This window comes from Bidens hawaiensis, unplaced genomic scaffold (genome assembly GCF_021521415.1).
Source record: "Bidens hawaiensis isolate Kalapana, Puna unplaced genomic scaffold, B.hawaiensis_p1.1 tig00013761_1, whole genome shotgun sequence".
NCBI lineage: Eukaryota > Viridiplantae > Streptophyta > Magnoliopsida > Asterales > Asteraceae > Bidens > Bidens hawaiensis.
Genome location: NW_027492175.1, coordinates 107,432 through 133,014, shown reverse-complemented (window position 1 = coordinate 133,014; position 25,583 = coordinate 107,432). Strand labels below are relative to the sequence as shown.

General features: G+C 39.7%; 1 protein-coding gene and 1 pseudogene across 1 annotated transcript in view; one reads left to right on the top strand and one right to left on the bottom strand.

Moving 5' to 3' along the window:
* The window catches only part of LOC143544857 (uric acid degradation bifunctional protein TTL-like), a 256,115-nt gene that overhangs the window by 144,397 nt on the left and 86,135 nt on the right, over window positions 1–25,583 (bottom strand). The window lies entirely within an intron of this gene.
* Window positions 1–25,583, top strand: part of LOC143544825 (NAD-dependent malic enzyme, mitochondrial-like) — a 30,300-nt pseudogene that overhangs the window by 2,804 nt on the left and 1,913 nt on the right.

Genomic DNA, 25,583 nt, shown 5'->3' with positions numbered 1-25,583 from the left:
TATGGTACTAAGTGTATCCTCTACACTGACCATAAAAGCCTTCAGCATATTTTTGATCAAAAGGAACTTAACATGAGGCAACGCCGATGGAACGAACTCATCAGCGATTACGATTGTGAGATCCGGTATCATCCTGGTAAGGCTAATGTGGTAGCTGACGCGCTCAGCCGAAAACCCTGCCAGCTTAACTGTATCTTGCCGCGCACGCAGCTTCACTTCGCGCCGATCCAAAGCAACCTTGAATCGCACATTCGTGACGCGCAGCGCGCATCCATCAGTAATGGTAGCCTTCGCGCCGAGTTAGCGTGTGGCGCGGAAGCTCATTTTGTGCCCAATCTGAGTGGAATTCTCTGCTATCTAAATCGCATCTGGATTCCCTTTGATGAGAATCTTCGCGCTGATATCCTGAGTGAAGCGCACAAATCTCGGTATTCTATTCATCCCGGCGCTGATAAGATGTACAAGGATTTGCGCATTACTTATTGGTGGCCCGGTATGAAGAAGGATATTGCTGTGTTCGTAGCTAGATGCCTGACTTGTTCTAAGGTAAAAGCTGAACACCAACGCCCATCTGGTTTGCTCGAACAACCAGAAATTCCTACGTGGAAATGGGAAGGTATAGCGATGGACTTCGTTACCAAGTTACCTTTGACAGCAAGCAAACATGATAGCATTTGGGTAATAGTGGATCGTTTGACTAAGTCTGCTCACTTTCTGCCCATTCGTGAAAACTACCGTGTTGAGCAACTCGCGCAGCTTTATGTCAAGGAAATTGTCTCCCGTCATGGTACTCCTTTGAGCATCATATCCGATCGCGATGGCCGTTTTATATCTCGCTTTTGGAAATCTCTCCAATCTGCGCTAGGAACTCGCTTGGACATGAGTACGGCATATCATCCTCAGACTGACGGTCAGTCTGAGCGAACTATTCAAACTCTTGAGGATATGCTCCGATCTTGTGTTCTTGATTTTGGAGGTAATTGGGATTCACACCTGCCTTTGATTGAGTTCTCTTATAATAACAGCTATCATTCCAGTATTGGTATGGCCCCATTTGAAGCACTTTACGGTCGTAAATGCCGCTCCCCGATTTGTTGGAGCAAAGTGGGTGAAGCTCAAATCACAGGACCCGAACTTGTTCAAGAGACAACCGATAAAATCGCCAAGGTCCGTGATCATCTGCTGACTGCCAGAAGCCGACAGAAGAGTTACGCAGATCGTAGGCGGAAGCCTCTCGAATTTCAAGTTGGTGATCTTGTTCTCCTCAAAGTGTCGCCCTGGAAGGGTGTTGTCCGCTTTGGGAAGAAAGGTAAGCTTGCTCCTCGATATGTTGGACCATTTAAGATTCTCGCGCGTGTAGGAAAAGTTGCCTACAGACTTGACCTGCCGCCCGCGCTCTGTAATGTGCATCCAACGTTCCATGTATCCAATCTCAAGAAGTGTTTAGCTGACGAGAACCTTCACATTCCACTTGATGAAGTTCAAGTTGATGAATCTATGCATTTCGTTGAGAAGCCTGTTGAGATTATGGATCGCGAGGTTAAGCAAACCAAGCGCAGTCGCATCCCCATCGTGAAAGTTCGCTGGGAGTCCAAGCGCGGAGCCGAGTTTACATGGGAAAGGGAAGATCAAATGAAGATCAAGTACCCGCACCTGTTCTCTGCGCAACCTACTTCGAGATAAATTTCGGGACGAAATTTCTTAAAGTAGGGGAGACTGTGACATCTGCCCCGATCCGACCCGACCCAGGTACCCGTTTCTCTGACCCGATCTCTTTCTTTTATGATTTAATATTTATTTATACTTATATTTTACTTTTAATAATAATAATATATTTTCCTTCCAGCCTCTTTCTCTCTCTTTCTTTCCGCCGTCCCCTCCCTCTTCCTTCTTCTCTCTTTCCGCCTTCTTTTCCCTCTTGTCGCCGTCCCGCCCTTAAGCCTTGTTTCCTTCTTTTTCTCCTCTCCTTGTCCTTTGTTTCTTCCCGCCTAAGGTTGTCTGCGCAGCTCCACGCGCCAGACTCCTTACAAGGAAGCCTGCGTGAAGACCATCTGTTCCAGCGATACGCGAGACGAACTCTTCTCGCAGCGCGCTAAGAATTGTAATTCTTCTCGCAGCGCGCTAAGAACAGTAGTTCTTCCCGCGACGCGCTAAGGATTTGTAGTTCTTCTCGCAGCGCGCTAAGAATCGTAGTTCATCCCTCGACGCGCGAAGAATTATAGTTCTTCCCGCGGCGCGCTAGGAATTGAAGTTCCTCCCGCGGCGCGCTAAGAAATGTGATTCTTCCCGCGGCGCGCTAAGAAATGTGATTCTTCCCGCGGCGCGCCTTAACCTTCTCGCGCGCAGCTTTCTCGCGCTCGACTTATCTTTTCTTCTGTTTTATCCAGCCTGTTTGCTTTTGTGTTGTCTTATCTTCTGTGCTGTTGACCTGACCTATCTTATGTCTGAAAAGCCACTTTCGGCGCAGCTTGCGCACCAACCCCATTGGTTGACAGAAAAAGTGACTGACATTATCTTTTGAGATCTGCTTTTTCCATGCTTGACCAGTACCTTTATCTGACCCGCCCATGCCTGTTTGCTGTTCCCTGTCAGCTTTATTTTGCCCCCTGCAGTTGCCATATCTTTTGATATCTTTTGCTTTTGGAATCTTTTGCTTTTTGAGATCTTTTCCCCTTTTTCTAGGGATTGTGTTCCCTAGGGTTTCTCTATAAATAATAATGTTATTTTTCCTACCACTACACACACAAAGCACTTAAACTCTCCTATTCTCTCTTGCTCCTTGCTCTCTCTGCCTCCGTCTTCCTCCCTGTTCTGCCCTGCTTTTCCGGTAATATATATTATATATAATAATTTACTTATTAATTATGCTAACTTATAATCAAGACTTAAAACAAATCATTAAAACAATAATCTTATTTATAGGCTAACTTGTGCTTGTTTAAAGTTGGTTCTTGCTTTATCTTACACCGCATCGTTTATCAAGTGAGTAATCTCGTACCTAATCCCTTTTTATTTTTAATGTTTTGGGATGTTCATGTGTTCGTACAAACTTAGAGTCTTAAACTTGTTTATGAACTTTAGTCGCGCAGTATCCCATGTGTTGAGGACGTTTACTTGGCTGTTTATTTGTATGTGTGTATCATTAACCGCTTTGTTCGGCCTATTCCGAAGTTTTCATGGATCCATTAGATGAACACGGGAGACCTATCGTTTACGGTTTTCTTTGTTTACACTTGCACAGATGTTTTCTTGTTTTTGTGCTCATTTGGGAGCACGGATTGAACTATGAGCTATGATCTATTTAGGCTTGATCACAATCTGATTACACCCTTGTTAAACACCAGACATACACGTGTTGCGCGCAGATTTATGGTTATCTATGTATTGTATTAAACTTGATTTCTCACCAACACGCAAGTGTTTGACGTTTATTTTAACACATGTTCAGGTTTGCAGTAGCTGTTTTGGAGCTTGTGGACACGTAGGAAGTTTTCTTTATTTTGGACCTAGATTAAAATGTATCAAGACAAGTTATTGCTGTTCGATTATTATGATTTATAATATATTGATTTATGTTGCTTTATGTTATCTTCTGTCTACCTTGCGTGTGCGCGAATGAATGTATTTATTAAATATTGACACCCAATAGTGTCATGAGTAATGAAACAATATGTGGCGCCCCGATGTATAATCCGCCTTTGGTCGGGGTGTTACAGATTGGTATCAGAGCTCGATGACTTTAGGATAGGTGGTTAGACGTAACGGCCTAGATTACCTAAGAGTCCCTTCTCGCGCATGAGAGAAATCTCATGTTTGCGCGCTTATTGTTAATTACTCGTTATTTATGAATATGCTCGCGCTTGCGCAGTATATGATTTTATGTTCTATTCCGCGATATTTCGATTTTTGTTGAATTTCGATTTTTATTGATTTTACTTACATACTCGTTTATTGGATTTGAAAATCCGAAAAGTCATGGTGATACATGAATAGTTGATTTTCAATTTCCATTTACGATTATGTTCTGAGGTTGAAGACTTGAAAAGTCATGGTGATACATGAATTGTCAACCTCCAATACTCATTTTCTTGTATATTTTATATTGAAGATTGAAAAGTCATGGTGATACATGAATCGTCAATCTCCAATACTCGTTTGCTCGTATATTTTAAATTGGGAATTCGGAAAGTCATGGTGATACATGAATTGTCGATTTCTGATTCGAATTTGTTACCTTTATTAGATCTGCATTTAGGGTCATTTATTTTACTTTAACTTTTGACAGTAACTAACTTCGCGAAACAAGCTTTACGATGACATACTTTGCGCTAAAACCAAGATATTAACTAAAATTAAAACTTTTATAGAATGCCTCCGCTATCTCGCCGCCATCTTAGGAAGAAAGAAGCCTCGCGCAGACGTTCGCTGCAACGTTCCCAGGAAATGGCCGCCGCAATAGCCCAAGCCTTAAACCAAAACAATGCTAACACCTCTGGTTACAACATTAAGTCCTTTAACGCGGGTAACCCTCCAAAGTTCACAGGTCTTGAAGGAGCCACCGTGATGCTCCAGTGGCTTGAGAAAATAGAAAACACTTTCCTCCATACCCAATGCCCTCCAGACCGACGAACCCTATATGCCTCTAGTGTCCTGGAATCAAGGGCGCTTACTTGGTGGAATGGAGTAGCTCATGCGCGTGGCGCAGAAACTGCTTCTAGCATGCCCTGGGAGGAATTCAAGGAAATTCTGACGCGAGAATTCTGCCCTCCCAACGAAGTTAAGCGCTTGGAGGAAGAAATCTGGAACTTGAAGCAGTACAGCGGTGAAGCGCGCGAGTACGCGACGCGTTTCCATGAACTAAGCCTGCTTGTCCCTCACCTTGTTACCCCTTCCCGCCGAGCCATCGAGAAATTCCTTGGGGGTCTCCCCATGGAAATTCAAGATTCTGTATGGGCCAGAAACCCAGTAACCCTCTCTGACGCCATCGAGTTGGCCGCTGTGCTCAGCGACAACCATGTCAGAGCAGGAACCCTGTTCCTGCGGGGAGCTGAGAAGACCAAACCTACCAAATCTGCCCCTGAACCAACAGAAACCAAACCAGAACCCTCAAACCATAACCAGAAACGTAGGCGCAGACAAGTTTACGCGCTTACCAACCCGCCCATTGTTCAGCAACCCATCTACCAACCTCCAGTTTACGCGCCTAACCCACTGTCAACCTACCCAACACCTCCTGTAGTCCACAACTATGCCTTAACCAATCCAGCACTCCCTGCCCCGCCACCTAAGAAACCTTACACAGGAACCCAACCCTTTTGCCCAACCTGTAGACTTCACCACCCAACCCAAACCCCGTGTCGACAATGTAACCGATGTGGCCGCGTTGGTCACTCTGCCGAATACTGTAGAGTCCCTCCCGCCAACCCAATTGCGCCAACACCACCAGTCTACCCACAGAACCCTCAACCAACCTACCAAAACCCACGACCCAGATCGTGCTTCAACTGCGGTGATCCCAGTCATTTCCGGAACGCGTGCCCGAGACTACAAGTGCAAATCACGCAAGCGAATCCGGTGAACCAAATTTCGAACCAAGTAACACGCGGACGAGCTTTTAATATAACCGCGCACCAAGCGCAAGCGAATAATGACGTAGTTAATGGTACATTTTTGCTTAACGGATTTTATGCTTCTGTACTTTTTGATACTGGCGCCGATCGAAGTTTTATTTCTCGCGCGTTTGAGCAGAAGCTTGCGCGACCGCGCAACGATTTAAAAGAAAATTTTTCAGTTGAATTGGCTAATGGCGAAACTGTTTTAATTAACTCAGTGATTAAAGATTGCACGCTTAACCTTAACGAAAACGATTTTCTGATCGACCTCATCCCCATGCCTCTTGGAAGCTTTGATGTTATTATTGGTATGGACTGGCTCTCGAAGAATCGCGCCGAAGTTATTTGCGCCAAGAAGTTGATTCGCATTCCTCGAGAAAATGGTGATCTTCATATCTACGGCGAGAAACCCTCCCGCGGTCTTAAACTTATGTCTTGCGCCGAAGCCCGAAGGCTCATGAGGAAAAGGTGTATTGCATTCTTAGCCCATGTGGTTAAACCTGCTGAAGAAAAGAAGCTTCGCGATATCCCTGTTGTGCGTGATTTCCCTGAAGTTTTTCCTGATGATCTTCCTGGTATCCCTCCCGCTCGTGAAGTCGAGTTCCGTATTGATCTTGTCCCTGGTGCTTCCCCCATAGCCAAATCTCCTTACCGTCTTGCGCACGCTGAGATGCAAGAATTGGCAAGCCAACTTCAAGAGTTGACTGCTAAAGGATTCTTTCTCCCTAGCTCTTCGCCCTGGGGTGCTCCGGTGTTGTTCGTTAAAAAGAAAGATGGATCGTTTCGCATGTGTATTGATTACCGCGAGTTGAACAAACTCACCATTAAAAACCGGTATCCCTTACCGCGTATTGACGACCTCTTCGATCAACTCCAAGGTGCCTCTTGTTTCTCCAAGATTGATCTCCGCTCTGGCTATCACCAGTTGCGCATCCACGATGAAGATGTTCCGAAGACTGCTTTTCGAACTCGTTATGGCCATTTTGAATTCTTGGTCATGTCCTTCGGTTTAACCAACGCACCCGCCGTTTTCATGGATCTAATGAATCGGGTGTGTAGGCCTTTCTTGGATAAATTCGTGATTGTGTTTATCGATGACGTTCTGATTTATTCTAAGACCAAGGCCGAGCATGAGCAACATCTTCGGTTGGTGTTGCAAAAGCTTAGAGCCGAGCAGCTATTTGCCAAGCTCTCCAAGTGTGAATTCTGGTCTGATGAAGTACAGTTTCTTGGCCATGTTGTTAACAAGATGGGTATCCATGTCGACCCATCCAAAATTGAAGCAATCAAGAACTGGGGATTACGCCGACCACTCCTTCCGAGATCCGTTCCTTTTTGGGCTTAGCTGGTTACTATCGGCGATTTATTTCGAACTTCTCAAAGATCGCATTGCCTTTAACAGCTCTAACGCACAAAGGTAAACCGTATATTTGGGGCTCGAAGCAAGAAGAAGCCTTCCTAACGCTCAAGCGTTTGTTGTGTGAAGCTCCTGTCCTTGCGCTACCTGAGGGTAATGATGATTTTGTCGTGTACTGCGATGCCTCCAACCAAGGTCTCGGTTGTGTTCTTATGCAACGAGGCAAGGTTATCGCTTACGCATCAAGGCAACTTAAGGTTCATGAAAAGAATTATACGACTCACGATCTCGAACTTGGTGCAGTCGTATTTGCCTTGAAGATCTGGAGACACTACCTTTATGGTACTAAGTGTATCCTCTACACTGACCATAAAAGCCTTCAGCATATTTTTGATCAAAAGGAACTTAACATGAGGCAACGCCGATGGAACGAACTCATCAGCGATTACGATTGTGAGATCCGGTATCATCCTGGTAAGGCTAATGTGGTAGCTGATGCGCTCAGCCGAAAACCCTGCCAGCTTAACTGTATCTTGCCGCGCACGCAGCTTCACTTCGCGCCGATCCAAAGCAACCTTGAATCGCGCATTCGTGACGCGCAGCGCGCATCCATCAGTAATGGTAGCCTTCGCGCCGAGTTAGCGTGTGGCGCGGAAGCTCATTTTGTGCCCAATCTGAGTGGAATTCTCTGCTATCTAAATCGCATCTGGATTCCCTTTGATGAGAATCTTCGCGCTGATATCCTGAGTGAAGCGCACAAATCTCGGTATTCTATTCATCCCGGCGCTGATAAGATGTACAAGGATTTGCGCATTACTTATTGGTGGCCCGGTATGAAGAAGGATATTGCTGTGTTCGTAGCTAGATGCCTGACTTGTTCTAAGGTAAAAGCTGAACACCAACGCCCATCTGGTTTGCTCGAACAACCAGAAATTCCTACGTGGAAATGGGAAGGTATAGCGATGGACTTCGTTACCAAGTTACCTTTGACAGCAAGCAAACATGATAGCATTTGGGTAATAGTGGATCGTTTGACTAAGTCTGCTCACTTTCTGCCCATTCGTGAAAACTACCGTGTTGAGCAACTCGCGCAGCTTTATGTCAAGGAAATTGTCTCCAGTCATGGTACTCCTTTGAGCATCATATCCGATCGCGATGGCCGTTTTATATCTCGCTTTTGGAAATCTCTCCAATCTGCGCTAGGAACTCGCTTGGACATGAGTACGGCATATCATCCTCAGACTGACGGTCAGTCTGAGCGAACTATTCAAACTCTTGAGGATATGCTCCGATCTTGTGTTCTTGATTTTGGAGGTAATTGGGATTCACACCTGCCTTTGATTGAGTTCTCTTATAATAACAGCTATCATTCCAGTATTGGTATGGCCCCATTTGAAGCACTTTACGGTCGTAAATGCCGCTCCCCGATTTGTTGGAGCAAAGTGGGTGAAGCTCAAATCACAGGACCCGAACTTGTTCAAGAGACAACCGATAAAATCGCCAAGGTCCGTGATCATCTGCTGACTGCCAGAAGCCGACAGAAGAGTTACGCAGATCGTAGGCGGAAGCCTCTCGAATTTCAAGTTGGTGATCTTGTTCTCCTCAAAGTGTCGCCCTGGAAGGGTGTTGTCCGCTTTGGGAAGAAAGGTAAGCTTGCTCCTCGATATGTTGGACCATTTAAGATTCTCGCGCGTGTAGGAAAAGTTGCCTACAGACTTGACCTGCCGCCCGCGCTCTGTAATGTGCATCCAACGTTCCATGTATCCAATCTCAAGAAGTGTTTAGCTGACGAGAACCTTCACATTCCACTTGATGAAGTTCAAGTTGATGAATCTATGCATTTCGTTGAGAAGCCTGTTGAGATTATGGATCGCGAGGTTAAGCAAACCAAGCGCAGTCGCATCCCCATCGTGAAAGTTCGCTGGGAGTCCAAGCGCGGAGCCGAGTTTACATGGGAAAGGGAAGATCAAATGAAGATCAAGTACCCGCACCTGTTCTCTGCGCAACCTACTTCGAGATAAATTTCGGGACGAAATTTCTTAAAGTAGGGGAGACTGTGACATCTGCCCCGATCCGACCCGACCCAGGTACCCGTTTCTCTGACCCGATCTCTTTCTTTTATGATTTAATATTTATTTATACTTATATTTTACTTTTAATAATAATAATATATTTTCCTTCCCGCCTCTTTCTCTCTCTTTCTTTCCGCCGTCCCCTCCCTCTTCCTTCTTCTCTCTTTCCGCCTTCTTTTCCTTCTTGTCGCCGTCCCGCCCTTAAGCCTTGTTTCCTTCTTTTTCTCCTCTCCTTGTCCTTTGTTTCTTCCCGCCTAAGGTTGTCTGCGCAGCTCCACGCGCCAGACTCCTTACAAGGAAGCCTGCGTGAAGACCATCTGTTCCAGCGATACGCGAGACGAACTCTTCTCGCAGCGCGCTAAGAATTGTAATTCTTCTCGCAGCGCGCTAAGAACGGTAGTTCTTCCCGCGACGCGCTAAGGATTTGTAGTTCTTCTCGCAGCGCGCTAAGAATCGTAGTTCATCCCTCGACGCGCGAAGAATTATAGTTCTTCCCGCGGCGCGCTAGGAATTGAAGTTCCTCCCGCGGCGCGCTAAGATATGTGATTCTTCCCGCGGCGCGCTAAGAAATGTGATTCTTCCCGCGGCGCGCCTTAGCCTTCTCGCGCGCAGCTTTCTCGCGCTAGACTTATCTTTTCTTCTGTTTTATCCAGCCTGTTTGCTTTTGTGTTGTCTTATCTTCTGTGCTGTTGACCTGACCTATCTTATGTCTGAAAAGCCACTTTCGGCGCAGCTTGCGCACCAACCCCATTGGTTGACAGAAAAAGTGACTGACATTATCTTTTGAGATCTGCTTTTTCCATGCTTGACCAGTACCTTTATCTGACCCGCCCATGCCTGTTTGCTGTTCCCTGTCAGCTTTATCTTGCCCCCCTGCAGCTGCCATATCTTTTGATATCTTTTGCTTTTGGAATCTTTTGCTTTTTGAGATCTTTTCCCCTTTTTCTAGGGATTGTGTTCCCTAGGGTTTCTCTATAAATAATAATGTTATTTTTCCTACCACTACACACACAAAGCACTTAAACTCTCCTATTCTCTCTTGCTCCTTGCTCTCTCTGCCGTCCTCCTCTCTGCCTCCGTCTTCCTCCCTGTTCTGCCCTGCTTTTCCGGTAATATATATTATATATAATAATTTACTTATTAATTATGCTAACTTATAATCAAGCCTTAAAACAAATCATTAAAACAATAATCTTATTTATAGGCTAACTTGTGCTTGTTTAAAGTTGGTTCTTGCTTTATCTTACACCGCATCGTTTATCAAGTGAGTAATCTCGTACCTAATCCCTTTTTATTTTTAATGTTTTGGGATGTTCATGTGTTCGTACAAACTTAGAGTCTTAAACTTGTTTATGAACTTTAGTCGCGCAGTATCCCATGTGTTGAGGACGTTTACTTGGCTGTTTATTTGTATGTGTGTATCATTAACCTCTTTGTTCGGCCTATTCCGAAGTTTTCATGGATCCATTAGATGAACACGGGAGACCTATCGTTTACGGTTTTCTTTGTTTACACTTGCACAGATGTTTTCTTGTTTTTGTGCTCATTTGGGAGCACGGATTGAACTATGAGCTATGATCTATTTAGGCTTGATCACAATCTGATTACACCCTTGTTAAACACCAGACATACACGTGTTGCGCGCAGATTTATGGTTATCTATGTATTGTATTAAACTTGATTTCTCACCAACACGCAAGTGTTTGACGTTTATTTTAACACATGTTCAGGTTTGCAGTAGCTGTTTTGGAGCTTGTGGACACGTAGGAAGTTTTCTTTATTTTGGACCTAGATTAAAATGTATCAAGACAAGTTATTGCTGTTCGATTATTATGATTTATAATATATTGATTTATGTTGCTTTATGTTATCTTCTGTCTACCTTGCGTGTGCGCGAATGAATGTATTTATTAAATATTGACACCCAATAGTGTCACGAGTAATGAAACAATATGTGGCGCCCCGATGTATAATCCGCCTTTGGTCGGGGTGTTACAATTTGAGGTGCGTTTCGTTTTCAGTGATAAGTATGTAATGCTACAGGCGGATCTATAAATTATTTTCATGGGGTCGGAAATTTTTTAAGGTCGATTGTATGTCGCTAAGCATTATTATTCTTTTTTTTTTCTGTTTGTTTTGGGTCCTGTCGGGTCACATAATAAAAATATATAACCAAAATTTTTGGTCCAAGTTTTATTTTGTGAAATCGTTCGATTATAATCGTATTTCCTAAATTTACAAATTTGACGTTATATCAACCAATAAGTTTAAAAATAATGAGTTTGAAGTCTCAGCGGGATAATCAGTTTTTGGTCACAATTTTAAAATCTATCTCCAAACCGTTTTTTAAAAAACCCAAAAGTTCAGTTTGAGCCAAAAACCGTCACATGCACACCCATACAACCCACATCAGTTGGTTTTTCGATGAAATTATTGATTGTGTTTTTTTAGTTCGAAAAGTCTGTCTTGTGGGTGGGGACGGGTAATAAAGAAAATGTCACACTCATATTTTCTTTTATTATTATTATTATTATTATTATTTTTTGTTAAATTGTGTGAGTTAAATGATTGTTGGGCTTAATGGTTAATGAATTTAAGTTTACAATGGTTTCATTTTCCAATTGTATAAAATTGGCTTAGTTGTTTTATATTTTTGTTAAGTAGTTTATAATAGGTACATGTTTATGTAAATTATAATTGTACATTTCAAAATTCCAAATAAGTTTTTCTTGATAGGCCAGTGTCAATATTTCATTCAATCGCTTTCTAAATTTCATGGGTCGTTGTCAAAACTTTTTAGGGGTCGTGTAATGACCACACGCCGATTTCATTAACAGGGAACAGCATTCTCATTAACCGAACGGGATCGTCTTGAACTGCGAGGACTTCTACCTACAAATGTTCTAACGGTAGAACAACAAATCGATCGCTTTAGTAAGTTTATATCTTCATTTTATAGTCTGTTCAAAATATGTTTATTTTCCTTTAAAAATTAAACAAATAAAATGTGTACAGGGGTATTTTAGTCTTTTACTGTATAATTTAGTTAGAGTTTGTTAAGAGAGTCCGTGCATATACTAAATAAGTAGGCGTCCTGTGTTTGACACCGTTCCCTTATAACAGATATACTAATGAGAAACAATAATATTAGACAGTTTATTTAGTGAATGTGACAGGGGTATTTTTGTCTTTTACTGTATAACTTATTGAGAGTTTGCTAGAGAATCCCTGCATAAATATTAAATAAGTAGGCGTCCTGTGTTTGACACGGTTCCCTTATAACAAATTTACTGACATGATTCCGTCAAAATTATATAATAAAATTTACAGCGATGGACCTGAAGAAGATCGAGTTAAATGCTCGCGACGGTGATACAGTTTCTTTAGCCAAGTGGCGAATACTTAACAGGCTACATGACAGAAATGAAACAATGTACTATAAAGTGAGTGACTTGTAAAATGCTATATAAGTGTATATTAAACACACAAAGTTTCTTTTTCAGGCGTGTGACCGATAACATTATATCTACGTTACGACAGATTCTCATAAACAATATAAAGGAATACGCACCGGTAGTGTACACACCAACAGTAGGACTTGTTTGCCAAAAATACAGTGGATTATTTAGAAGACCACGAGGGATGTATTTTAGCGCTGCTGATCGTGGCGAAATGATGGCTATGGTTTACAACTGGCCTTCTGAACAAGTATGTTAATTTTATATATCTATTTGTATTATTATTTTTTTTATAAATTTTTATTAGACTGAAAAGTATTAATTATATCGAAACATAAGGCAAACGGACAACAAGTTGCGCCGCTACCACTTTTCAGTTGAATGACTATATGCCTTTTAAAATTTTTTTATTCGTGTTAATATTATTTTATACTTTGACAGGTTGATATGATAGTTGCCACTGTTTGCAACTTTGCTACTATACAGTAACACCATGTTTGACTTTTCAAATCAGTTGATAACTTTTTAAGATTTCTTATTCATAAATGAGAGGCTAAATCAAATAAATTTTTAATTTTAAAACTATCTGTTCTGACTATTTAAACAAATTTGAAGTTTTAATGAATCTTTTTAGTTTTCTAATTTTTATATTATAAAATTTTAAACTTATTTTTTAATTTTTATGCGTATCACATAATAGCTTTTGCTTTTTATATTTGAATAATAGTATTATTTTTCTAATATATATACATATATTTAATAATATTCATTTAGGCGATACTGTGCGTTATTAATAACTATGGTTAATATTTTATATTATTTTATACTTTGACAGGTTGATATGATAGTTGTCACGGATGGAAGCCGAATAATGGGCCTAGGCGATCTTGGAGTGCAGGGGATCGGTATTGCAATAGGAAAAGTTGATCTATATGTTGCTGCAGCTGGAATAAATCCGCAACGAGTAATATTAATCACATTATCCATTCCAAGATTTGTTGTGATCGTCTGTCACCAACTTTTGTTTCTTTTAATAGGTGCTTCCTATCATGATTGATGTCGGGACCAATAACGAGACACTTCTTAAAGACCCCTTGTGTAAGGTTCTTATATTATTCTAGATCAAATGTAACATTTATAATGTAACATTTATGAGTTATGAATACATTTTTCTAGATCTCGGATTGCAAGAACACCGGCTTGAAGGTGACGAGTATGTATCCATCATTGACAAAATTATGGAGGCTGTGTTCAATCGTTGGCCCCACGTGATCGTGCAGGTATTAATGCCTGCAATTAGTTTCAAAGGTTCTAGATGTGATGGTCTGATAACATTTAGTTGTGTTCCGTGAAGATGCTTATCGCGTGTGATTTTATTATTTTAGTTTGAACACTTTCAAGGCAAGTGGGCCTTGATGTTACTGCATCGGTATAGGAATACTTACCGCATGTTCAATGACGATGTCCAGGTGAGCACTTAAAACACTTATTAGAAGGGTTCTGAACCACCTTTAACGTGAAAACCACTTTTAAATATTAAACACAATTTTTTTTAGTTTTTTTTTCTTTTCGTTCTTTTTGTATGTTATTAGTTAACCTTTACCAAAGCCAAAAAGAAATAACAAAATAATATGTAGATCGCGGAAGTGCACATATGTATCCCATACGGGGTAAATATATATAGATTACGAGCTACATATATTTACCTTACCTTTGCTAGCTATATGTATTTTTTAGAGTAAAATGCGTTTTTCGTCCCTGCGGTTTGTCCAAATATGCGGTTTTAGTCCAATAGTTTCAAATTTGCGATTTTCATCCATGTGGTTTCATTTCACTTGCAATTAAACCCGGTCCCACTAACCCCGTTAAGTCTAATCGTTAAACCCATCAGCGTGCCCCTCATGTGAAGGGCAGTTTTGTACCTTTTCTCCCCAAATAAACCCCAACCGTAATTCTCAAACCTCCTCACGTGAGGCGCTGGTGTGTATCTGGGGAAAAAAAGGACAAAACTGCCCCCTCACGTGAGGGGCACGCTGATGGGTTTAATGACCAAACTTAACGTGGTTAGTGGGGCCGAGTTTAATTGCAAGTGAAATGAAACCACGGGGACGAAAATCGCAATTTGAAACTATTGGACTAAAACCGCATATTTGGACAAACCATAGGGACAAAAACCGCAGCTCACTCTTTTTTTTTCTCGTAAAGTTTAGTAGCATATAAAAACAATGATAAATTTAAAGCTAAAAAAATTATTGTCTAAAAGCAAGGCTTGCAATTGGGTACCTGTTTAGACACTGTTTAACAAAAAAAGTACACTGTGCAATTTATACTTTTTTAAAAATAATTAAAATTAGGAGGCTGGAGTTTACCATTTCTCCTTGATACACGATAACTGTCACACTCAAACCACCAAATCCAAGTGTTAAACAAGTCGTTTTCATGCTTGATACTTTGTGTTAAGCGTGTCGTCTTCAACCTGTTAAACATGTTAAGACACGATTTGCCAGCCCTCACTAAAAGTGGTTTTCATGAGCTTTCAAGTATCTTAGTAGTTTTTATTTGAACTTTCCCATATTATTATTAATGTTATTATTATATGTTAATCTAGTTTCATTATTTATTAATGTTTAGGGAACAGCAGGAGTAGCAGTTGCTGGTCTTCTGGGAGCTGTAAGAGCACAAGATAAGACGATGATCGAATTCCCGAAGCAAAATATTGTTGTTGCAGGTGCTGGAAGGTATGATATATGATTTATATATATATATTTATATATTTATATATTTGAATCATTGAATTCACATAATTATTCTTTTTGTTGGTTTTGTTTTTATTTTGTTATTTCTTATTTAGCCATAATATTCTGCAAGTGCAGTGAAGGACTTCAGCAGCCCGAAGAACAATGGCACAAATATCGGGAAATAATAAACATGCTTTCGAGAGTGCAAGGAGTCAGTTCTGGGTAGTTGATGTCAATGTATGTATATTATTTGGATTGTGCTTTATCTTTAAACACGTAAAACGGGTTGACATTTATCTGAAAAGTTTTTAATATATTTTTTTCTAAGAAAAGTTGATATTTTCATAGTAATTATAAATCCTATAATCATATTCAAATTGAGATGAAAAGAACAAAAAAACTAAAAAAGTGCTCACGGGTCGGCTCAACTTGACTTGTACTAATGGTTCTCTATGTCAACCCGACACGTTTTGATCCATACAGGGCCTGATCACAGAAGAGCGTAATAATATTGACGATGATCTCAAGTCATTTGCAAAGAAGAGCAAAGAATTTAAGCGACGAGGACTCAGTGAAGGAGCAAGTTTATTAGAAGTGGTGAGTCATATATTTATATATATATATATATATATATGTGTGTGTGTGTTTAAGTTCTAGAGAGAAATGACTTTATTGCGAGAAGTGCAAGAAATGATTTCAACCAATCAGAACATTTCTTTTTATTTTTCTTTTAATTAATTAGAAGGGCATTTATGTCAAAAATCCAATTGTTTTCGTTTGGTAACTAATAAATTGGTTAGTGATCTATGGTAAAATATTAAATTCCGATAACCATATAAAAGAATCAGCCTTGTTTATTATTTTACATGTTTTTTTTAGTTTATTTTTTAGTCAAAATTTCTTTTTTATCAAAAATCATTAATAAGGTAATAAGTTAACATAGTGTTTTTTTTTAATATTATCTTTTATTTCAATGTTATTTTAATGACAAAAATACATATACGATATATAACTGATAGAACAAACTCCACATACTAAACTTGCAAATAACTAGAGTAATTACAGTTTTGAACTAGAGTAATTATGATATAAAAAATAATATACTGTAATAAAATTACTCTAGTTCAAAAGTTATAGTGTAATAATAATTACTCAAGTGTTAACATAATTACTCTGGTTATTTGTACACTTCTGACGATAAAAGTCATTTGTATTTGATCCAATATATATGCATATATTTTATTCCGCTTTTTGTACAGTTTATTGATCTGATATTGGATATTTTGTGGTACTCAGGTGCAGGAAGTGAAGCCTGATGTACTCGTCGGGTTGTCTGCAGTCGGAGGCTTGTTTACTAACGAGGTATAATCTTATGTTCAATAACTAAAACACGTTACGAGGTATAACTGTACAAGTACAACATTCCATTTATACTTTCATTTATTTATTTTTGTGCAGGTATTAGAAGCGTTGCAAGGTTCAACGTCAAGCAGACCGGCAATATTTGCACTGTCAAATCCCACAACCAAAGGTATGGTCTAAACCGCTTAAGCAACTTTACCGATATTATGTGCTATTAATGTTACAAAATTTTGTTACGTGACAGTTGAATGCAGCCCGGAAGATGCATTTTCTATTGTGGGTAAACACATTATTTACGCAAGTGGAAGCCCGTTTAAGGATGTGGATCTTGGTCTATTTTCTAACCTTATAAATTTTAATTTTACCATTTTAGTAGTTTCTGCATGGTGTAACACGAAAACTTGATTGCAGGAAACGGAGAGATTGGCTACTGCAACCAGGGAAACAATATGTATCTTTTTCCCGGGTTGGTTCATATCTCCAGGCCTCTACGGTCACTGATTATTAAAATAAATGTTTTTTATTGCTTTAACTACTAGGGGTGGGATCTGGTACAAATAAAATTAACATACTAAACATATTGATAACTAGAGTAATTACAGTTTTGAACTATAGTAATTATGTTATAAAAAATAATATAGTGTAATAATAATTATTCTAGTCTTAACATAATTACTCTAGTTATTTGTACACTTCTCATGATAAAAGTTAGGGGTGTGCGTGGTGCGGTTCGGTGCGGTTTTTGCCTAAAACCAAACCGAAAACCAAAACTTTGGTTTTTGGAGTTTTTTCGGTTTTCATTTTGGTTTCGGTTTGGTTACGGTTTTTTCGGTTTTTGCCATTTGAGCTTGAAAATTTAGGCGGAAAAAAAAGTTGACAAAAATAATGAATTTAGGTATAGATAATTTTTTTAATTCTAAAATAATAGACTATTATACATTTGATAAAAAAATATTGGAGCTACATATATATTAAATTATTATAAATTACTTAATATAAAATATAAAAAAACAAAAATTTAGGAATTTGGTTCGGTTTTTTCGGTTTTTTTGGCATGCAAAACCAAAACCGAACCGTTAATGCGGTTTTTTCAAAAGCATAAAACTAAACCGTCGGTTTTTGTTTCGGTTCGGTTTTTTCGGTTTCGAATAAGTTTTTTCGGTTTCTTGCACACCTCTAATAAAAGTCATTTGTATTTGATCCAAACCCATAACTACTAATTATCTGACAAAATCTTGAAATGCAGCATTGGTCTTGGTACCCTGTTGTCTGGTGCTAGAATAATCTCGGACGACATGTTACAGGCTGCATCCGAGTGGTAATATTCTAATTAGTCTATTTTGTTAATTATTCTTTTTATTATGAACTAGGTTAGCTACCCGTGTAGCACACGGGTTAGAATAAATAAATTTATTTAAACAATAACATAATGTGACATACAAAAAAATATGTTCAGCAGATATAAAGATATATTATATGGTACAATAAATTACACAATATACAATATGAAAATAGACAATTTATAAATCTCTAAATATTTCTCGATACACAATATGTGTTGTTTTATTTGTAAATTCACTTGTTTTTTCAAAACTTATTAGTTTCACATTGTTTCTGATTTTAACTCTAGATAATGCAACATATAACTCGTCATGAGTTAAAACAAATTTTATAAAAAACAAACCAATAATCTAAAATGATTGACCTTTACTTTTGTTAATCTCCATTCTGTAAGGCCCCGAACCCGTTGACCCTACTTTAGCGTCGGATTTACTCATAAACACAGTTCTTCAAATCAGAGTTTATTAAAACTTTTCGCGGAATATAAAACATCAATCATTTGTTACAAAACATTAAATCCTTTCTTTGATACCATAACACAAAACTTTATATTTAAAACATCTTTACTTCTTTCTTCAGATGCCAGCCGTTCAATCCATGCCGTGTGTCATCCTCATGCTAACTCTATAATCAGCTCACCTGCGTGCATACTAAAAGTCAGCTACGCTGAGTGAGTTCTAGTTAATCGAACGCCATACAATACATACACATACATACATATCTGTAGATACATATCCATACTTCACTAGTTATCCTTCTGTTCTACATATATACTTGCTACCATACATACATACATATCTACAATCACTAACCTCAGTCTACCTTGAGTACGTTCATAGTTCACCGTCTATACCTGTACTCAAGGTCGTGAACACGTACAAGGTTCGCAGTCCTTACCTATGTTCACCATTTATGGTACGTACAAGGATCGCGGTCCTTCCCTATACCATAGTACATCCACAACACGTACAAGGTTCACAGTTCTTCCCTATGTTGCAACCTAATTCATAGCACGTACGAGGTTCGCAGTCCTCCCCTTTGCTACAAAATCAGCACGTATAAGGTTCACAGTCCTTTCCTATGCTGAAATACATCCACAACACGTACAAGGTTCGCAGTCCTTCCCTATGTTGCAACCTAATTCATAGCACGTACGAGGTTCGCAGTCCTCCCCTATGCTACAAATACAGCACGTATAAGGTTCACAGTCCTTTCCTATGCTGAAATACATCCACAACACGTACAAGGTTCGCAGTCCTTCCCTATGTTGCAACCTAATTCATAGCACGTACGAGGTTCGCAGTCCCCCCCTATGCTACAAATACAGCACGTATAAGGTTCACAGTCCTTTCCTATGCTGACGCCTATCTACATTACGTATAAGGTTCGCAGTCCTTATCTACGTTTACATATATCATCTACTTCACGTATAAGGCTCGCAGTCCTTAACTACGCCATCACCAGCCGAGTCTATGTCCGACAGAAGCTAGAGGGATTTGCCATCCTAACTTACTATGTCGAACGTAGAACTCACATGCCATTCGTGTACCTATATACACATACTTACATTACAACATAAGAACACTCTAGGCATTCCTTACCTCATTCATTTAACAACCATACTCCTTGACGTTACGTGCAATATCCGAAGATCATTCACGCCCCGACAAGTATTCATTTGAAATATTCATACATCTTCGATATATAATATTCGTACCTTTATTTTTAACCTGACAGTACGCGCAATATCCAAAGATCGTTCGCGTACCGACAAACAATCATTCATATCTATCACACATATCACATATGACATACACTTATCACTTAGGATAAATGTATTAACAACACATCGAGTATGCACACAGCCCCGAAAACATAACAAGGAATGGGGCTAGAAACTCACCTGAATTCTGCTTCTTTTTCTGATAGCTGCAAATCCCTTCTCTAACTGAGCTCGGCTGACTGTACAAGTTACACGTATCAATACTCTTCTGATCTAATCTGGTGGCCTAGTATTAGCTTACTTAACTTATCGCTATTTAATTTATTTTCTAATCAAACTTAGCTCTATGCGAAGTTAACCTTAGGCGAACTTAGCTGTAGGCGAAGTTACCAGCTAGGCGAACTTAGCTTTACAACGAAGTTGCCATCAGGCGAACTTGGCTTCAGGCGAAGTTGTCATCAGGCGAACTTGGCCTCAGGCGAAGTTACCAGTTAGGCGAACTTAACTTTACAGCGAAGTTGCCATTAGGCGAACTTAGCTTGCAGGCGAAGTTCATCAGGCGAACTTAGCTTGCAGGCGAAGTTCATCGCGTTGAAGGCGAAGTTGCCCAGATGCAGGCGAAGTTACCCAGACAGCCGCTGTTCGGTTTCTTTTCAGCATTTTGAGCGATTTTAACACCCTTGCTATGGTTCAATATCACCCACTACGCTTCCCGACCATTTTTGGTCGCTTATACACTAAAAAGCTTGGATCTTTAAACCTCAAAGATCAAGAATCATACCTTTTTGGGCTTGTTTGGATCTCGTTTACTTGCTTATCACCACTAATCGCTCTCTCTCTCACTCGGGTCTGCCGGATCTGCCTTCGGTTCGGCGGCGGTATGTGTGTGGTGTGTGTGTTAGGGAGTTTGGTGAAAATGAAGATATTTTGGGATTTTGGGGGTATTTATATCCCTGAAATCCCATTCTCATTTAACCCATCTCAATTAATCCAAATCCATAACCAACGTCCATTACCCGACACTAGCCCGGCCCATACCAACTCCTATTCTTTTATTTATTTCCTGATAACCCGAGTAAACTTTCCCTCTATTATTAAGTAATATAATTAATATTATCTTGAAATTTCGGGATGTTACAAGTCTTCCCTCCTTAAAGAGGTTTCGTCACCGAAACCTAACTTATTCCCTATAAAAGGAAAACTTCTTATATTTACACGCTTTATTGAATCACCTTCGTTTTCTGTGTTACCCTTCTTACTTCCGACTTTGCAGTCATCGAATGGTGGTCATGTGTATTAGCTATTTAAGGTAGCTTGTCCATGAGGCCCTCAATGTACCAAGTCTCGTTTCGATCTTCAAGAGGCTTTGTCCTCAATCATATTAATGCTAAAGCCTAAGTCGACACTCTATCACAACACGTCAATTTATCATGACTAACATGCATTCAGACAATTTGTACCATAATTAATAAACACCTGTCTAAATTTCAACATAAAACAACACGCATCGAGTCATCAATAAGTTACACATAGATTTAATACTTATGGCTAGCATCTAGCCTTCTTGAATGGCTTCTCTAAGCATACGGAGGAATCTGTTAAACCTCAAGCACTCTTCTCTCCTTCATGTCCTCCCTTTGGCTTCTTACAATCCCTTGCTAGGTGCCCACGTCCTCCACAGTTGTGACACCTATGGAAATCATTACATTCCCAAGAGGAATGTCCTGCTCTTCCACACTTGTAGCAAACACCTAATCCCTTTCTGCACTCTCCGGGGTGTCTCTTCCCACATTTTTCACAAGCAGTGAACCCCTCTTGCCTTGCCTTCTTTTTGCGTGGATCCACCTCATTGGCTTCCTCTGGTTCTGGGGTTGGGTTACCACCTGCCCTTTCAACGGTTCGTTCACGGCTTCCAGCAGACCCTTCGGGATTCAGGTTCTTCACAGCAGCAACTACAGCTTGAACAATGGCTGCTTGAACCGCAGGGCTAAGTTGAACTTCTTCGTTGTTGTTCTGGTCTCTTCCAGCGGCGCTCCCTTCATCTTCGGTGTGGGAGACTTCTTCTACCGAGGGTTGCCGGACAAGACGAGGCCTGCCACGACGTCCAGTGCGACCCCCAGTTCCCACAACTTCTCCAGCTCCAGCCATCAGTATTCTTAAAGGGACAACACAAACATCATCACTCAAGGAACTATTTAGTACACGGATAGCAAGGCTAACAGGTAATAACAGTGGCCAGCTGTGACTAGCTGATCACGTTGCTTTCCGTGTCCTATTCGCTTCCCTTTATGAGTCTATTTGTGCTGGTTCTACTTAAGCAGTTAGTCAAATCAAACAATCAATTACTTCTATCCTTATCGTTCACGTATCTTTTCTTTCTCACTAACATATATCATTTAATCATATACCTTACCTTTACTGATTTTTGCTTGAGCGACACATGGCATTCTTGAACTGGCATCTTCTTTCCTTTCTTACTTAAATCCCATTCTCTGTTCGAGTCTAAGCATGTAGGATGCTTAAATCTCTCGAACTCATGCTCTGATACCAACTTATAAGGCCCCGAACCCGGTGACCCTACTTTAGCGTCGGATTTACTCATAAACACAGTTCTTCAAATCAGAGTTTATTAAAACTTTTTGCGGAATATAAAACATTAATCATTTGTTACAAAACATTAAATCCTTTCTTTGATACCATAACACAAAACTTTATATTTAAAACATCTTTACTTCTTTCTTCAGATGCCAGCCGTTCAATCCATGCCGTGTGTCATCCTCATGCTAACTCTATAATCAGCTCACCTGCGTGCATACTAAAAGTCAGCTACGCTGAGTGAGTTCTAGTTAATCGAACGCCATACAATACATACACATACATACATATCTGTAGATACATATCCATACTTCACTAGTTATCCTTCTGTTCTACATACATACTTGCTACCATACATACATACATATCTACAATCACTAACCTCAGTCTACCGAGAGTACGTTCATAGTTCACCGTCTATACCTGTACTCAAGGTCGTGAACACGTACAAGGTTCGCAGTCCTTACCTATGTTCACCATTTATGGTACGTACAAGGATCGCGGTCCTTCCCTATACCATAGTACATCCACAACACGTACAAGATTCACAGTCTTTCCCTATGTTGCAACCTAATTCATAGCACGTACGAGGTTCGCAGTCCTCCCCTATGCTACAAAATCAGCACGTATAAGGTTCACAGTCCTTTCCTATGCTGAAATACATCCACAACAAGTACAAGGTTCGCAGTCTTTCCCTATGTTGCAACCTAATTCATAGCACGTACGAGGTTCGCAGTCCTCCCCTATGCTACAAATACAGCACGTATAAGGTTCACAGTCCTTTCCTATGCTGAAATACATCCACAACACGTACAAGGTTCGCAGTCCTTCCCTATGTTGCAACCTAATTCATAGCACGTACGAGGTTCGCAGTCCTCCCCTATGCTACAAATACAGCACGTATAAGGTTCACAGTCCTTTCCTATGCTGACGCCTATCTACATTACGTATAAGGTTCGCAGTCCTTATCTACGTTTACATATATCATCTACTTCACGTATAAGGCTCGCAGTCCTTAACTACGCCATCACCAGCCGAGTCTATATCCGACAGAAGCTAGAGGGATTTGCCATCCTAACTTACTATGTCGAACGTAGAACTCACATGCCATTCGTGTACCTATATACACATACTTACATTACAACATAAGAACACTCTAGGCATTCCTTACCTCATTCATTTAACAACCATACTCCTTGACGTTACGTGCAATATCCGAAGATCATTCACGCCCCGACAAGTATTCATTTGAAATATTCATACATCTTCGATATATAATATTTGTACCTTTATTTTTAACCTGACAGTACGCGCAATATCCGAAGATCGTTCGCGTACCGACAAACAATCATTCATATCTATCACACATATCACATATGACATACACTTATCACTTAGGATAAATGTATTAACAACACATCGAGTATGCACACAACCCCGAAAACATAACAAGGAATGGGGCTAGAAACTCACCTGAATTCTGCTTCTTTTTCTGATAGCTGTAAATCCCTTCTCTAACTGAGCTCGGCTGACTGTACAAGTTACACGTATCAATACTCTTCTGATCTAATCTGGTGGCCTAGGATTAGCTTACTTAACTTATCGCTTTTTAATTTATTTTCTAATCAAACTTAGCTCTAGGCGAAGTTAACCTTAGGCGAACTTAGCTGTAGGCGAAGTTACCAGCTAGGCGAACTTAGCTTTACAACGAAGTTGCCATCAGGCGAACTTGGCTTCAGGCGAAGTTGTCATCAGGCGAACTTGGCCTCAGGCGAAGTTACCAGTTAGGCGAACTTAACTTTACAGCGAAGTTGCCATTAGGCGAACTTAGCTTGCAGGCGAAGTTCATCAGGCGAACTTAGCTTGCAGGCGAAGTTCATCGCGTTGAAGGCGAAGTTGCCCAGATGCAGGCGAAGTTACCCAGACAGCCGCTGTTCGGTTTCTTTTCAGCATTTTGAGCGATTTTAACACCCTTGCTATGGTTCAATATCACCCACTACGCTTCCCGACCATTTTTGGTCGCTTATACACTAAAAAGCTTGGATCTTTAAACCTCAAAGATCAAGAATCATACCTTTTTGGGCTTGTTTGGATCTCGTTTACTTGCTTATCACCACTAATCGCTCTCTCTCTCACTCGGGTCTGCCGGATCTTCCTTCGGTCCGGCGGCGGTATGTGTGTGGTGTGTGTGTTAGGGAGTTTGGTGAAAATGAAGATATTTTGGGATTTTGGGGGTATTTATATCCCTGAAATCCCATTCTCATTTAACCCATCTCAATTAATCCAAATCCATAACCAACGTCCATTACCCGACACTAGCCCGGCCCATACCAACTCCTATTCTTTTATTTATTTCCTGATAACCCGAGTAAACTTTCCCTCTATTATTAAGTAATATAATTAATATTATCTTGAAATTTCGGGATGTTACACATTCCAAACAAAAATTAAGTGAAAATTTCATTATTTAAAATTAGTACTTTTATCTAAAGGTGTAGGATTTAAAAAATAAATAAAATTGTGAATTTCAATATTATTTCCAGATATGATTTCGGCTTCTGTAGCACGGTTATCATATTGTATTTTCACATGTAGCTTAATTTAATTGCATAGACCAATTTTCTAGTTAATATTTTAATCAGCATCAATTCAACATCAGCTTTTAGAACTAACATATGACTTAACAACCTTATATTTTGAGGTCATTTAAAAAGTCAAGAAACTAATACTTTCTTGTAACGTATCATTTTATGTCTGATAGATACCATATGAAAAATATAAGGATATACAAAGTCAATTCATTGTCTGATTAACAGTGTGCTAACGTTTAACAATTGTATTCCAAATGTAAGAAGTTGTCTTTACCGCATGAAAAACCAAAACATGTAGTATAGTAGTGTTAATATTTTTGTGGATTTTTAAGATGATGAACTTAACATAAATGATGGGTTGATTAAATAACAAATTAAAATGACTATTTTTTTAAACCTACCCGTGGATCGAAACCCATTCTAATAATAAATTGTTTTGACTTGAACCATGTTTGATTCTTTAAACGGTTAAAAAACCAGTCGTTTGAATTAACATAAACATCGAGAATACTTCAATAGTTAATTTGTCTTTTAAGAGTTTGAATAATTAAAAAAGAAAAAAATGTATTAATATGAGAGAGAGGAATGAAAATTTAAAATACAAAATTATTAATAATAAAGATAAATGTATTTAATATGAGAGAGAGGAGGGGAAATTTTGTAAGAATTATTATAGTGATGACATGTGCCATTAAGAAAGTTTTGTTTATTATATAGTATAGATATAGATTAGT